Below are 14,760 nucleotides of genomic sequence, written 5' to 3'. Positions count from 1 at the left end.
ATTTTTCAAATGTCACCTCCCTTCCAGTTTCTACCTATTTTCAGTTGCTTTTCATTGCCTTCAGAGAGTTGTTTCTTAGATATCGTCTAGAGTTTCTCTGCAGAGAATTGGTTCAATACAAGCTACTTTACCGTGCTGAAGTGGGATTTGCTGTGCTTCCTTTTGCATATACTGTAAGGGCAGGATATTGGGTCTCTTTCTGAGGGACTTAAAATGTCCATTCACTCCTGTATCTCCTCACATTTTTCTCCCTCCCTGCAGTATGGGATGATATTATGCCCTCGGGGGAGGTTGGAGAGACCTTTATCTGCCTCTTTAAGAATGGTTTTTTAATGTTGAATCTCCCTGGACAATTGAACTCACAAGCTTTTGAGACCCCCAAGACTTTTCTTTGTCTTTCTGCTGAAATAACCATTCCCTGAGCTATGGATGCCACACAGTTTAGCTGGTTCCCCAATAAAGATAAGGGGTGAGATGACAGGATGTGTTGGGATTGGAAAGAGCATCAGTATTTCAAAAAACCTGTTTGTCCATCTTAGGCATAACACCTGTGTTGAGTGATAACTTAGTTGTGGTCTAGTATGAGCGAAATTCAGTATATCTGATATTTAAGTCAGTAGTTTTAAGTAGTTAAGCCTTCTTATTTCATTCATCCATTCATTCAAGTATGTTTTACTCATTAAAAAAAAAAACCATTTAGGGAATGCCTATTATTTATCAGGCCCTGTGCTAAGTACTAATTATGGAATGAAAAGTGTGCTTATTACAGAAATTTCAGGTGTCAGCAAATATTAGGAGGGAAGCGTAAGGCAAGCCTAGGATTAAATTTTACCTACTCTTTTGAGCAGCCTTGAAGCAATACCGATTTTGTGGTTTTAAAGTGACTTGGGACAGTGAAGAAAGCTCAAGAATTTTGAGGCAAAAAGTTCAAGTTTAAGCCCATTTCACCATTTATTAACTGCATCGCCTTGGGCAAGTCTGTCAATTTCTCTAGGCCCTTATTTCCTTTTCAGTCATTAGATAACTGCCCCATGTTGCTAGACAGAAAGCTTTCTGAGAATAGGAATAGCGCCTGTTCCTTCCCTGCCGATCTCTGTTCCTAGTGTAGTGTTGGCACATAGTATGTTCTCAATAAATAGGTTAACATTAAATGTGTAATAATAGCTCTTATTGTGTTTTGATCATCTTGAGAATTACTAGGATTCCAAGAGGGAAATATTCCTAATTGGATCCCTCCTTTATTCTAACAGCTCCCAGATATGCTTGTGATGCCTTTCAGAACATCTAGTGGCTTCTAATAGGTAATATCAGTCAGCATAGGCTAGCTTATGCTGCAGAAACAACTTACAGTTTCAGTGGCGTAAAGCAAGTCATTTCCTCTTCATGTTACATAATCATTGCAGGTTAGATGGAGGGCTCAGCATGGACCGAATGTTGCCAGCGGCCTTGCTAGAGGGAAGAGAGAAATCTGGAAGGTCTCGTCCTGACAATTAAGTCATTTTCATGAAAGTGGTACACATCACTTCTGCTCACAATTCACCAGCCAGAACTAGTCATATAACCTCTCCCAATCACAAGGAGCTATGAAGACCAGTTCTACCAAAGGACCAGGAAAGGACCAGAAATATTTGGGGAACAGCACTGATGATCACCACAGGATTTTGAGCTGGTCCACTTGGGCCCATCTAAGTACAGGTTTAACAGAAATAGATAGGAACATCTTTTACACTCGGATCTTTTCACTGTCCCTGAGGTTTTGAACGGCCACACTCTCAAGGGCTAAATGGCTTCTTAGGCAGTTTAATGAGGGTTGAACTTGAGGAATAGGAGTTAGTCCTTCTGGATGACCTACAGGTCATGCTCTGGCTGCTCCATATGGGAGATCATTGCCAAATATCAGTGGGAAGGATGAACAGCACTTTTCCTTCCTCTGCTGAAGATTCTAAGAACTGTTGTCTAGTTGTCTACAGGGTTTCCAAGTGTTATGTGGATGATTCTCACTTGAATAGAGGGAAGCGGGCTTCTGGACTCTGACTGTCGTCAGTCCCTGAGTCCTACCAAATGTTCCCTATTGGCATAGCCCTCTGTTTCTCTCAGCTTCCCTTGCTCCTGTTTGGCAACTTTGATCTATTCTTGGAAGGGGTGTGTGTGTGTGTGTGGATGTGTGTGTGTGTGTGTGTGTGTGTGTGTGTGTGTGTGTGTGATAATGGGTGGGTAGGGAAGGAAAGGAGATGTGATAGGGGACAATGCTTCTACTTGATTTCATATTTTTCCATATCTTTTAAATTTTATATTTTAACCTTGACTTTCAAAACCCCAAAGCCAAGAATTTTACTTTTTTTTCCCTTGTATTGCCACGATAAGTCTCTCTTGTGGCACACTGGCTCTTCTCTAGTCTCAACTGAAGAAAAGAGGCTTGGTACAGCATGACAAGAAATACAGTGGGAGAGGGAAAGGAGTGGTGGTAGAAGGAAAAGCGTATCAATTAATGTATCAAAATCTTATTCCACCATTTACTTAATGATTTATTTCCACAACCTTCTTTTCTATTCCTGTAGCATATATAGGCTTCTATATATTCATCAATAAATATATGAATATATACATAATCTCTGATAATAAAGTTTGTCCACAAATGCAAGTCAGTAGAGCATTCCATTTTGTCCCATAAATGGAATAACCAGTGAAAGCCTATGGATGTGGGTAGCTTTTGGTAAAGCCAGAAGGTTCATCAAGCTGCATGAGGGAAACAAGGCTGCAAACAGCCACATGCTTCACACAATATTCCTGAAATTCAGTCTCACGGCTTTTTGCTCTAGAGAGCAAATTCTGTCTCAGCCACAGGAGGGCCCCTGCTCCCCTGAACTGCCTGTTTGACAGCCTGGGAATTCAGAGGAAAAATGAGGAGTAGATTCAGGAGCCAAATAACAATACATCCATGGGTTTTGTGATGGTGTGAATGGAACATTTGGCAATCATACGTTTCCTCAAACTGGCGATGTCTATGGGGGCATTTGCAGAGCGCTACTCTAACTACACTTTGGACAAAAGCCCCTGGCCTTGGCCAATCAGTGCATACATATAAAACATCCTAACAAGCCCCCTGTCCCCACCCCAATTCACACTTTCACACAGCTGAGGGTTACAGGGCATGTCTGGACGCTGGCACGAGTGTGCCCCGCTCCACTGTGACCAGGGGCACCACAGACTGGCAGGGGGTATGTCTGGGAAGGCTGTGCCTCTCACAATAAACAAAGGGCAGCGGGTTCCTCCAAAGCCACTGGCTCTGGGGCACAGAACTCTGGCCTCTGCCACCATGCTTCCTCATAGAAACCAGTGTCACTCTACATGGGGCCGGCTTCCTGCAGCCATTTAGTGTGGAGCAGCTGGCCAAACTGTGATCTCACTGTGACTGCAAACCCACTTAAAATATTAACCGTGCTGATAAAGATGCATAATTCTTGTGCCTCCAGGGCACATAGGAGTTTACTTCTCTTTCCTGTCAGTCCTGAAATGCTGCTGTTCAGCTGCCCTGTACAAGAGCTGGGTTTCATGGCCATGTGAAAAAATAGAATAACAGCACTTCAGGTTCCCAAGTTTTTGATGGGTCTGCTTTCTGCATAAGTTGTTACTGCTCTTTACAGAATAACGGGGGACTGAGTTACTTTGAGCTAAGTTGGGGGTGCTGAGTTTGGTGACACTGTGGGGAGAAGGAGGGCACAATAGAGGATTAGCTGGGATTCTCCTTCCCTCCAAGCTTCAGTGTAGCTGGGGTGCAGCAAAATTGTTCCGGATGCTGGTACCCATGGCCTTCATCTTCTCCGGAGTGGGGTGATGCTGCAGAGGCCAAGAGAGAGAATTGCTCTAGTGGGGGGTTCCTTTAACTGAGCTTTTGCAAGAATTGTACAGTCTGGCCACGGCTGCTGCTTATGCTTGCCTAGGCTGGCTTAACTCCCCTCCTTTCCATGAGGGGTGCTGAGAGAACCAGCTTCCCCATTAACTTGGGGCCTGCATTTTATTGACTGCGAACACTCAGGATCCCAGTTCTGGGGCCATCTGTGACCTGTCGTGCTATAACAGCTCGGTTTTCCCCGTGTTCAGCTCCCTCCCTGAGTACTTAGTGTTAAATCATAGGGGGAGGAAGTGTGAGCAGAGGAAAAACAGCACTATTACATGACCCCCGATGAGACCGCTGTGATAGAATTAAAAGCTGCCGCCCTAGGACATTCTAACAGATGACATTGTGAGGTTGCCAAGGTAACCCACCAGGATATAGATCCAGCATCTTTGGGGTTGACGCTGGGTAGGCGAGGTCAGTCAGAGGTGAGGCCCAGCTGCCCAGGGTCTATCCCCTGGCTGGCCAGTGCATGGCAGCCAATTGGAAAATCGAGGTTGACCTCTACACAGCACAAGTGAACCCAACACTGACTCTTCATTGGGTATTCCAGGTGAAAGAGAATTAGAATATTTCAGATAGCTTTTCAGTGTAGGTTACATGGAGCCTTGAAAGATCTGGATGCTAATGACTCATCCATTCATTCCATAAATGTTTATTGAACACCTACTAGGTACCAGATTGGAAGTATCAGAATATCTAGGGGGGAAAGTTGAGAATTCTAGAAAACCCTAAAAAAAGGCAGATTCAAGCAGGGAAAAAAGACATTTAAGACATTTACAAACAGTACTTAGGAAGATGCTGAGTAGAAGAAAATGGAAACCATCAGAATAACTTATTAACCCCAATGATCTGGTGTTAAAAAAAAAACACACTTATATGCACAAATTTATAGAATGAAAATGATTTGCTTAAAAGAGATCAACTTCTTCCCCCCCCCCAACCACAACCAGGTTATGCTTCATTTCCCCCCTTTACTCTTTATCTTCATTTAAATACTCCATGGTTACTTTTCAACTTCTGGTTAACACCCATAATGTTATTTTTTTTTTCCCTCTGAGGTAAGGATTAGAAAAGATCAGAAAGATTTCAGATGGGCCCTGACTTGCGAAACTCAAGGCCTTGGCAGATAAATGACATAAAGATCCCTCCTTTTGGCCTCATAGATGGGTGTTCAAAACCAGGGTGGTGCCAGTGAACATTTGTCCCCACACACTACTGTTTGAACCTGGACTTGGGCTGACACCTGGTCTTGTTGTATTCTCCCAGTGGGCAAGCCAAGCTGGGGAGAGAGCGGGGAATATTGGAGTTGGTGGTGGTGAGTGATGCCCATAAGTGGTGAGCTAGAAAGAGAAAGGAGCAAAACAGAAAACACAAACAGAAATGGTGGGCAGTGGAGTGGGGGCAGGCAGGAGGGAGGGACACAACTGGGATGGCGATGGAAAGAGAAAACAAGGAAGAAAATATCTAAGAAGCTGTGCTGAACAGGCATTCCTGAAAAGAAAATAGCACTTCTCTACCCCTTGGGGGGGTGTTATCAGTACCAGAAAGACCTCATTAAAACACTGTTGGGGCCTGCAACCTGCCCACCACTCTGTGGGCTCCAATGCCTAAGGCCCCCTCTTTGCCCAATCAGAAAATGTAGATAGTTAATTAGATTATGTCAGCTGTCTTGTTGCAGTCCTCTTCATAGTATTAATAATAACAATGACAATAGCTAAGTTATAGAGTGCTTCCTAAACACTTTACACATAAAACTCATGAGGAAGTGCTATTTAACAAATGAGGAAACAGGCCCAGAGCAGTTAAGTCACTTACCCAAGTCACACAGGGAGTAAGGATGGAGGCTAGGCCAACCCTAACTGGTGCTATGATTCCTGCTTTTAACCCCTACACTGTAATTCTGCTTTGTTTAAAAAGTTCCAAGGGAAAAAAAAATGCTTTTTAATGAGTGTTCTGCCCACATCTTCACTTTACTAAGTCAGCCCTGACCTGGTGCTTTATTTATATAACTGTCTCCTTGGGCAACCTAAAGTTGCAGGCCAAGATGGTCCCCCAGATCTTCTGAAACCTTAAGGACACCTGAAGTAGGCAGAATACAGCGGGCGTGGCAAGGGGTGGGCGGCATTATCCCTCTCATTAATCACTAACTCTCAAATACCTTAGACGCCTGAGATGGCCCACCTGTGGAATGGGGACGAGGAAGAGTCCACTCTCAATGGTCCTGCCACACCCTCAGCCATCAGCACCTTGGTGGCTGTCACCATCCAGCACTCCAGCTCAAATATTTAGGGAACCCAGTCCCCTAGGCGCACTCTAGCCTCTTACAACCTTGGTTAGAAGGGGTCGAGGGAGTGGTCTTGGCGCCTGGACCTCTGCGCGGAGGGGCATTAGGGTCGCCAGTGGGGTACGGGGCGTGTGCCGCGCGCAGGTGGCCCGCCGCGTGGAGGCAGCGGCGCGGGGCGTCAAGGGGGTGCAGGGCGCCGAGGGGCGCGGGGCGGGCCCGCTGCTCCCGCGGCGGCTGTCAGGGGCCGGCGGCTCCCCCGAAGATGCAGCGCAGCATATTTTGCACATGAGTTCAGAGGAAGAGGAAGTGTAGCCGGCGGACGCGCGGCGGCGGCGGCGGCGGCGGCGGCGGGGGCGCGTCGGGGCTGGAGCCGGAGCGCGCCGGGCTCAGGGCGCAGCGAGCGGGAGCGCGGCGGCCGCGGGCTCCGCGGAGGGACGGACGCACAGATCGCGGGAGGGACATATACCGGCGCACGCTGCGCAGCCGCTTCCCGCCCCCACCCACTGGTGCCCACGCCTTCCCCTTGCCGCTTGCTCTGTATGGCACAAACTTTCCTCCCGGGACGGAACACGCTGTCTCAGGGAGCCCGCGCCGGCGCCTTCTCCTCAGCCGGTCCCTAACGGTAGGTGGGCGCGCGGCAAGATTTGGGGTGTAGGCGGGCACAGGCCCTGCCATCTGGCCCCGCGGACCGGGACCTGGGCGGGCAGGAGGAGCTCCGCGTGGCGCCTCCCTGCAGGTTGCCGGGGCTGCCAGAGGGCCACCGCCCCCACCACCACATCCCCTACCGGGGTTGGATGGGTCAGCGGCGATCCACGACTCGCAACGCTCTTGGCCAACTTTTTTTGAAAAAAAATAAAAAAATAAAAAAATCAGCCGTGGCACGCAATGGGGAGAGGCACCCTAGAGCAGTTTGTTAGGGGTCGTGGACTCTGCAGGCTCGGGGGTGCCTAAGAAGGAAGCAGAGGGGAAGCTTCGAGGCTACAGGTGGGTCTGGGACACTGCTGCAGGGGGTCCTTGGCAAAGATCTGGCTGGAGCCGGCTACGCAGTCCAGGTTCAGCAAGGCACGAGGCTGCGGTGGGGTGGGGGTAGGGGGTGGAGGCGCCTCTAGCCGCCCTTTTGCGTGCGCCCTGGGAGGTGGGTTTGTTCCTGGCGCAGGGGTTCTGGATAGATGGGAGCAGACCTGCCGTGTGTCCAGGGGAAGCGCCGCAGCCACTGGAGGCACAGAGACTCGGGGCACGGGAAGTCCCCAGCGCTGAAAACGGCATCTCCCCTTCTGTAAGGGGACTTCTTTCCTCGTCCTAACCCGCTTTCCTAGGCTCAAGGGACTCCCGGGTAGGTCGGGTCTTGGCGGGGTGATAGTGACGTACATTTCAGAAAACCGATTGTCAGGCATGCAACACTCCCCCTTCCCCCTGACCAGAGCCCGTGCCCTTGACCTAGGATATCGCTGTCTTTGGCAGCGAGAACCGCGTGGAGGCCAAAGTGCTAAACCCAGGCACGCTCCCTGTTGCCTCCAGTTGCTTATGCTTAGTTAGCTGCCCTATGTGGTTGTGGGTGGTCCCCAGGGACACTGAGAAGTGGCAGAGAGTTTGTTGGGAGACTTAAACAAAAAGTGTGTGTGTGTGTGTGTGTGTGTGTGTGTGTGTGTATATATATATATTTTTTTTTTTTTTTTTTTTTTTTTAAATCCGACCCAAATCTCTATATTTGAGTGGCTGCCCTGGGTTTCCAGCAACAGTCCCTTCTTGTAATTGGCACAGCTGTTTTCAGATGCTGGGCGCGCAGTCAGACTAGGCGTCTTCAGCCCCTGCCATCGTGTGTCATCTCAGGATAACCGAGGCCATGCCAGGAAGGAAGGCGGGAGTAATGTGGGTGACCTCTGGGCCTGTGGGTAGGGCACGCTGTGCACCCCACGTGTCCCTGGCTGCCGGGATTCCTAATTTGTATCTGAACAGCTGAATTCCCTACCAAGTTCAAGTGACCCCAGATGTCACCAAATCCCACGGAGGGGTTAAGCAACAAGCTGTTTAGGTCTCTTTGGTGCGTGTGTGCTAACCTCAGTTGAAATCACTTGAACCTCAGACTGACTCTGCATCCTCTTTCGCCTTCAGTGGGGTTTCTGGCCCTGAGAGCTGGGGCATTATCCTCTGTATATCATGTGGCTGGGTTGGTTTTTCTTTGTTAGTCTTTGACTTAATGGACTTGGGGCGAATGGAAGTGGAGTGTTGTGCAGTTCGCTAATAGATTGGTGCAGGAATTGAAAGAGAACAAATTGGGAATGAGTTCTTTTTCTCCCTCTTGAGCAGGAATTTTTGGCTTCCATTCAAATAATTGCTTTGTCTGTAGGGAAACAGGCAGAAAATCTTTGGCATGAGTGATGTGAGTTCCTGTAAAGCTACTTGTATTCTTCCAATCTTCACTCTGCAGCAGAATTGAATTGAAACTATGTGGGCCCATGGCTTGGTGGGCATGGGTATCTTGTCAAGTTTCTATCTTGGTGGGCTAAGGAGAGGGCACTGTGAGTTTTTCTTTCCCTGACCTATCTCATTTTTAAAAAATATAAACAACTTGCAAGAACAGTAACTACCCAAATACACATATCTAGGGTGTAATTTTGCAGTATTGGCTTTATTACACATCTGGCGATTTATTCATCCCTCCATCAGTCCCAGCTTATTGTTTTATGCCCTTTAAAGTAAATTACAGACATTGGCATAGGTCACTTCTAAACAGTTCAGTGCACATTTTATTATTCAGAGTTCATTATATGTTCATGATTTTTTTAGGGTAAAATTAAAAATTTTTAATGTTTATTCATTTTTGAGAGACAGAGAGACGGAACGTGAGTGGGTGGGGGTTGAGAGAGAGGGAGTCACAGATTCCCAAGCGGACTCCAGGCCCTGAGCTGTCAGCACAGAGACCGACACAGGGCTTGAACTAACGGATGGCGAGACGGATGGTAGGACGTCCAACTGACTGAGCTACCCAGGCACCCCTAAGGTAAAATTTATATACATATAATGAAATGCACAAATGTTGAGAGTCATGCTTGCATAATGTTTTGATAGATGTGTACACCTGTATAATCCTAGTCTCTGTCAAGATAGAAAATATTACCATCACCTCAGAAAGTTTCCTCATCCCCATTCCCCCTTTCAGTGGCAACCACTGCTGATTGTTTCCCACTGTTAGTTTAGTCTGTTCTTGAATTCCTATAAATGGAATTATGCAGTATTGTGTAAAGCTTCTTCCACTCAGCATATTTCTGAGATTCATCCATGTTGTATATGTCAGTATTTTGGTCTTTTTTTATTGCTTAGTTATATTCCAGGATATGTCCATATCACAGTTTGCTAACATATTCCCCCAGTTGATGGACACGTGAGTCAGTCCCAGGTTATTGGGGTATTGTGAATGAAGCTGCTATGAATATTTGTGGACAAGTCTTCCTAGGGACATATGTTCTCATTTCTCGTGGGTAAATGCCTAAGAGTGGAATCGTTAGGTCATAGAAGAGGTGGATGTGAACCTTGTAAGAAGCTGCGGGATCTTTTTCCAACACGGTTGTACCATTTTACAGTCCTACCAGCAAAGAATACAAGTATGGGAGTCCAGATACGACAACCCTATTTTCCTATCCCAAAGTCAAGAGCATGGTTTGACCAATGTTTGGGGGTTAGAGGGTACAGAAATTGGACGCTCGAGACAGTGCGAAACACGTTGTTTTCATAGGTGGAGCAGCTGTAAGAAATCCCTGACTCTGCCAGTGAATGAGTTTACACTTAAATTATTGCAGATGATCAGACAAATATTTTATTTGTAGAGATCTTCAGAGAAGGGAATTCCACAGGGGAATGTACCCTTGGTTGTGAAAGAAGATTGATTGAGTGCTTTCTATATAAAGAAAAATAACCCCCACACCCCACAGAATTCCAGTACACTTCTGCTTAGAAACTCCTGGGGGATTTCTGACGTATTGGTCTAGTTGATGTGAACTTGGTGGAGGAGATTCCCGTTGGATTTCACCGGCTCGCGCAGCTGGCTGCTGAACGCGGTTGTGTTTGCTTTGTGAGGCAGATCAGATTTGGCTTTTTGAAGGCTCAGAAAACAGCTTTCCTGTTAAAGTGATTTGGACTGTCAGTGAGAAACATGACCTATCGACACCCTCTTGTCGTCCTGGCTGAGAAAATGGGTCGGTTCCCCTCAGGTCCTCTTACCCATTAGTCCCATTCTGTGGACCAGCAGCCGAACCCAGTGTGGACTGATTTAGGAACAGGAATTGAGCCTCCCTGACTGCTTGCCACCCCAGAATGAAATATTTGCATCTGGCCAAGGTGTCTCAATGGGCTCAGATGACAGTATAGAGTCTCAAGACATTGCCCCGTTTGGGGACTGTTCTGATCTGACAGCCTAGGACAGTGCCTGCCACAGAATGGGGGCACAGTAAACATTGGCTAAACGATGACTGGTGACTCATGATGGTACCCGTCTGGGTGATTGCCCATCTGGAGGTTGACAGTGAGTGCCAAAATGTCAGGGCCCCAAGATGTACTTCACTAGAGGTTACTTTACCATAGCCTAGGAAACAGGTTCAAAGTGTTCCCACCTCGGAAGACTTGCCAACCATAAACTTCCATTCTAGTAGCACTGTTCTTATTTCATTATAGATTTTACAGTATTATTAACAAAATAATAATTAACCCCCCGATGCTTACTCTTTGCCAACACTGTTAGGCACTTTACGTGCGTTCTTTGGATTTAATCCACATGGGAGGCAAATACTATTCTTATCTGCACGTTAGCCTTGAGGAAACTGAAGCTTAGTGAGGTTAAGTAACTTGCCCTAAGTTGGCTTTTTCGTGTTTCCTAGATGTAGGGAAGAGACTGGGATGTTCTGGTTTTGCAAAGGAGATTACGTCCACAAGCAAAGATTTCCAAAAACGTGAGGCCATGGTATAGTAGAAACATAAACTGAGTAGGGCACAACAGCATTGCAAGAAATGACACACTGGAATCATTTCTTTTTCTTTTCTGCTTTCTGGGTTTGGGGCAGCCAGGCCTGTATAGAGATACTAATTATTTTGGTGACAATTTACGAGGTTGTCCGTTGAGTACGATTTTAGTTTTATTGGAAGAAAAGAAAGATGTTGCCAGCTGTTGAGTTTGAGGGTCTGTAGCTGAGCTGTCCTGTTCAGTGGCCACCAGCTACATGTGGCTATTTGCATTTAAATGTAAAGTGAATTAAAATGAAATAAAATTGCGGTTCAGCTCCTCAGTCTCACTAGCCACATTTCCAGTACTGAAGAGCCACACGTGGTTATTGGCATTGGAGTTGGATAGTGCACAGGTGGAGTATTTTCACCATGGCTGAAAGTCCTATTTGATAGTGCCGCTCTACAGTAAGCATTTCTCCCTTTTCCTTTAGTTGAAGAGTTGGCAACACCCTTGGCTAAGGCTTAGGCTATTTTTCACTGACAAAGAGATAAATTTAGCCAGACATTTCTTTTATGTTTACCTTTTAAAGGTTTTGCATGTGTGTGATCTTTTTTCCCATTCACATTCAGTTTTCAACATAAATTTGAGTTTCCCTTTTTTCCTGGCCCCCCAAAGGGGCTTTTATTATTATCATTGCATATTTTACTAGGATGCTTTCTGTGAAAAGATCGGTACAGCAAGCAAGTGATGGCCACTGCTTGAGCCTTGTTAATTCCTTGCTCTCCAAATAAGAATTCGGTTGAGCTTTTAAATATGCATTTGTGTGACTTACTCCCCACCTGGGCTGAATTCAGGAAGAAGAATCGGCTCTCAGCGGGGCCAGAACCAAAGAGCTAGAAAATCAGGTCACATTCTACGCAAGATGGCTACCTGCCAAGACTGAGATGGAGGAGACACTATTTGGGGGTATTGAGGGCTTTGCTTTGGAGTTTTCCTGGGTCTGACTGCCTTTGTGGCATAGGGAGTGCTGGAGAGGGCCTGGCAGCTTCCGTGTCCTGGTTGCACCAGACGATGACGATGACGGGGATAGTGCCCTGGCTTGCCCTTCTTCTGTGGTTCAAAGGAGAGGGGACTCTAGCCCTCAGGTGTCATGGGGCACCAAGGCGAGCCAGTGGTGGAAAGTCCACATCAGCTGTGTGTTGCCTCGCTCGTCTGATACTGACCAACTCTTAAGTTACTTTGTGTAACCGTATTGGATGTTTTCACACTTTTTCAACCAGGAAACCATCTGGCTTTTATAACTAAAATGTCCCCTTTTGTTGTTCTGTAGGCAGACCCCCTTGATGGTGAGCATTTATTTTTCGCAGAGGATTTTCAGCTTCCATCCGTGTGTGTGTGTGTGTGTGTGTGTGTGTGTGTGTGTGTGTGTGTTGAAATTTCCTACTTTGTATTTCATCTTGAGGAATTGCGGATTCCTGAGGAATCCTTCAAGTTTTATGGAATGGCTGCCGAATTGCTAAGTTTGAAGAAATTATTATAGTAGACCTTATCCATAAAGATGGATAAGAAAAGAGTTGGTTAGGGGTGCCTGGGTGGCTCTGTCTGTTAAGCGCGTGACTTCAGCTCAGGTCATGATCTCACGGTTAGTGGGTTCGAGCCCCACATCGGGCTCTGTGCTGACAGCTCAGAGCTCGGAGCCTGCTTCGGATTCTGTCTCTCTCTCTCTGCCCCTCCCCTGTTTGCACTCTGTCTCTGTCTCTCAAGAATGAATAAACATTTAAAAAAATTTTAAAAAAGGAAAAGAGTTGGCTAATCACAGAGGGCGGTTAATGGAATGTGACTGAATCATGTATTACCAAATTTCAGAAATACCAAGTACAAGAAATCAGATTGTTCATTTAAACACTTCTGTAATTTAGAGAGGGCTTTTGGAATTTTTCCACTTTGTCGGAACACTGTATAAGCACCCTTTGCAGTGAGGTGTAATTTTGGCCATAGGTAGGTCAAAAGGAATCTTTACAAAGGATAACAACTGATACCAGTAATAATATTAATAATGGTTAACATTTATACTGCCTTTTCTATGTGTCTGAGCTCTTCTAAGTCCTGTTCAACATTAACTTATTTAATTCTCACCCTGCCAGTGGATTGTGTGTATATCCCCATATTATAATTGGGAAACCTGAAGTTGAGTGGCTTCCTCAAGGTTACCCAGTTAGCAAGTAAAGACTGGGATTTGAACCCAGGCGGTCTGGCTCCAGACCGTGTGCACCCAACCCCTGTACTATGTTTTGAAGAAGGTGAACTTGATGGGAGTGCAAGCTGGTGAAACCACTCTGGAAAACAGTATGGAGGTTCCTCAAAAAACCAAAAACAGAACTACCCTTCTGACCCAGCAATTGCACTACTAGGCATTTATCCATGAGATACAGGCGTGCTGTTTCGAAGGGACACATGCACCCCCATGTTTATAGCAGCACTATCAACAATAGCCAAAGTATGGAAAGAGTCCAAATGTCCCTAGATGGATGAATAGATAAAGAAGATGTATATATATATATATATATATATATATATATATATATATACACACACACACAGATGTATATATATATATATACATACACATATATGTATGTATATATATACCTGTATATGTATATGTATATATATATATACATATACATATACAGGTATATATACACACACACACACACACACACACACACACACACACACACAATGGAGTATTACTCAGCAATCAAAAAGAATGAAATCTTGCCATTTGCAACTACGTGGATGGAACTGGAGGGTATTATGCTAAGCAAAATAAGTCAGAGAAAGACAAATATCATATGACTTCACTCATATGAGGACTTTAAGAGAGAAAACAAATGAACATAAGGGAAGGGAAACAAAAATAATATAAAAGCAGGGAGGGGGACAAAGTATAAGAGACTCATAAATATGGAGAACAAACAGAGTTACTGGAGGGGGTGTGGGTGGGGGGGATGGGCTAAATGGGTAAGGGGCATTAAGGAATCTACTTCTGAAATCATTGTTTCACCATACACTAATTTGAATGTAAATTAAAAAAATAAAACTAAAAAAAAAAAAAGGTGAACTTGAGAGAGACATGCAGATATTCCAAATATTCCATCCTTTACCAGATGATAAGTGTCTGTCCTAGTCTTAAAGGATGTTGGCTTAGTAGATATTTATTGTGCATCTGTTGGAGCAGGGCCTTGGGATAGCTGCTGTTGGGGATGAAGAAGAGATGATTGCTCCCTTTGGGAAGTTGGATGTCACAAGGACAGATGAGGCATTACCGAAGGCTCCAGAGCTCTCCCTTGAGCTCGGGACTGGTCCCTGCAGCTGCCTACCCGACACCTCTACCCAGTGGAGTTAACACATCTAAAACAAGCCCGTGTCTTCCTCCTGTAGCCATCCCCAGATCAGAAGGGGCCCCTGCAGCCTTCCAGTTGCTCGGGTCATACATAGGCCCTAGAGGTGGCTTGGATGCCTTCTTTTTCTTATGCCCTATTTCTAAACTACCAATAAGTCCCATTTTCTACATTCAAAATATATCCAGAATTTGATTGTTGCTCATACCCCATCATCATCTGGTCTCTCCATTTCCAC

At 45.8% G+C, this 14,760-nt stretch overlaps 1 protein-coding gene across 4 annotated transcripts in view; it reads left to right on the top strand.

Annotated features, from left to right (window-relative positions):
* Positions 1-6,516: 6,516 nt before the first annotated feature.
* The window catches only part of RFTN1 (raftlin, lipid raft linker 1), a 207,871-nt gene continuing 199,627 nt past the window's right edge, over positions 6,517-14,760 (top strand). For 2 of the 4 annotated variants that reach the window (XM_053903835.1, XM_019435660.2), the window contains exon 1: positions 7,038-7,166. The gene's annotated coding sequence lies outside the window, so the exon portion shown is untranslated. Of the gene's footprint in view, positions 6,805-7,037; positions 7,167-9,163; positions 9,184-14,760 lie in introns of those variants that run through there. The other 2 variants (XM_019435679.2, XM_053903834.1) reach the window with 2 other exon arrangements.

This window comes from Panthera pardus, unplaced genomic scaffold, assembly GCF_024362965.1.
Source record: "Panthera pardus isolate Hobbes unplaced genomic scaffold, ASM2436296v1 HiC_scaffold_16, whole genome shotgun sequence".
NCBI lineage: Eukaryota > Metazoa > Chordata > Mammalia > Carnivora > Felidae > Panthera > Panthera pardus.
Note: the sequence above shows the minus strand (reverse complement) of the source record. Positions and strands in the feature narration are given on the sequence as shown.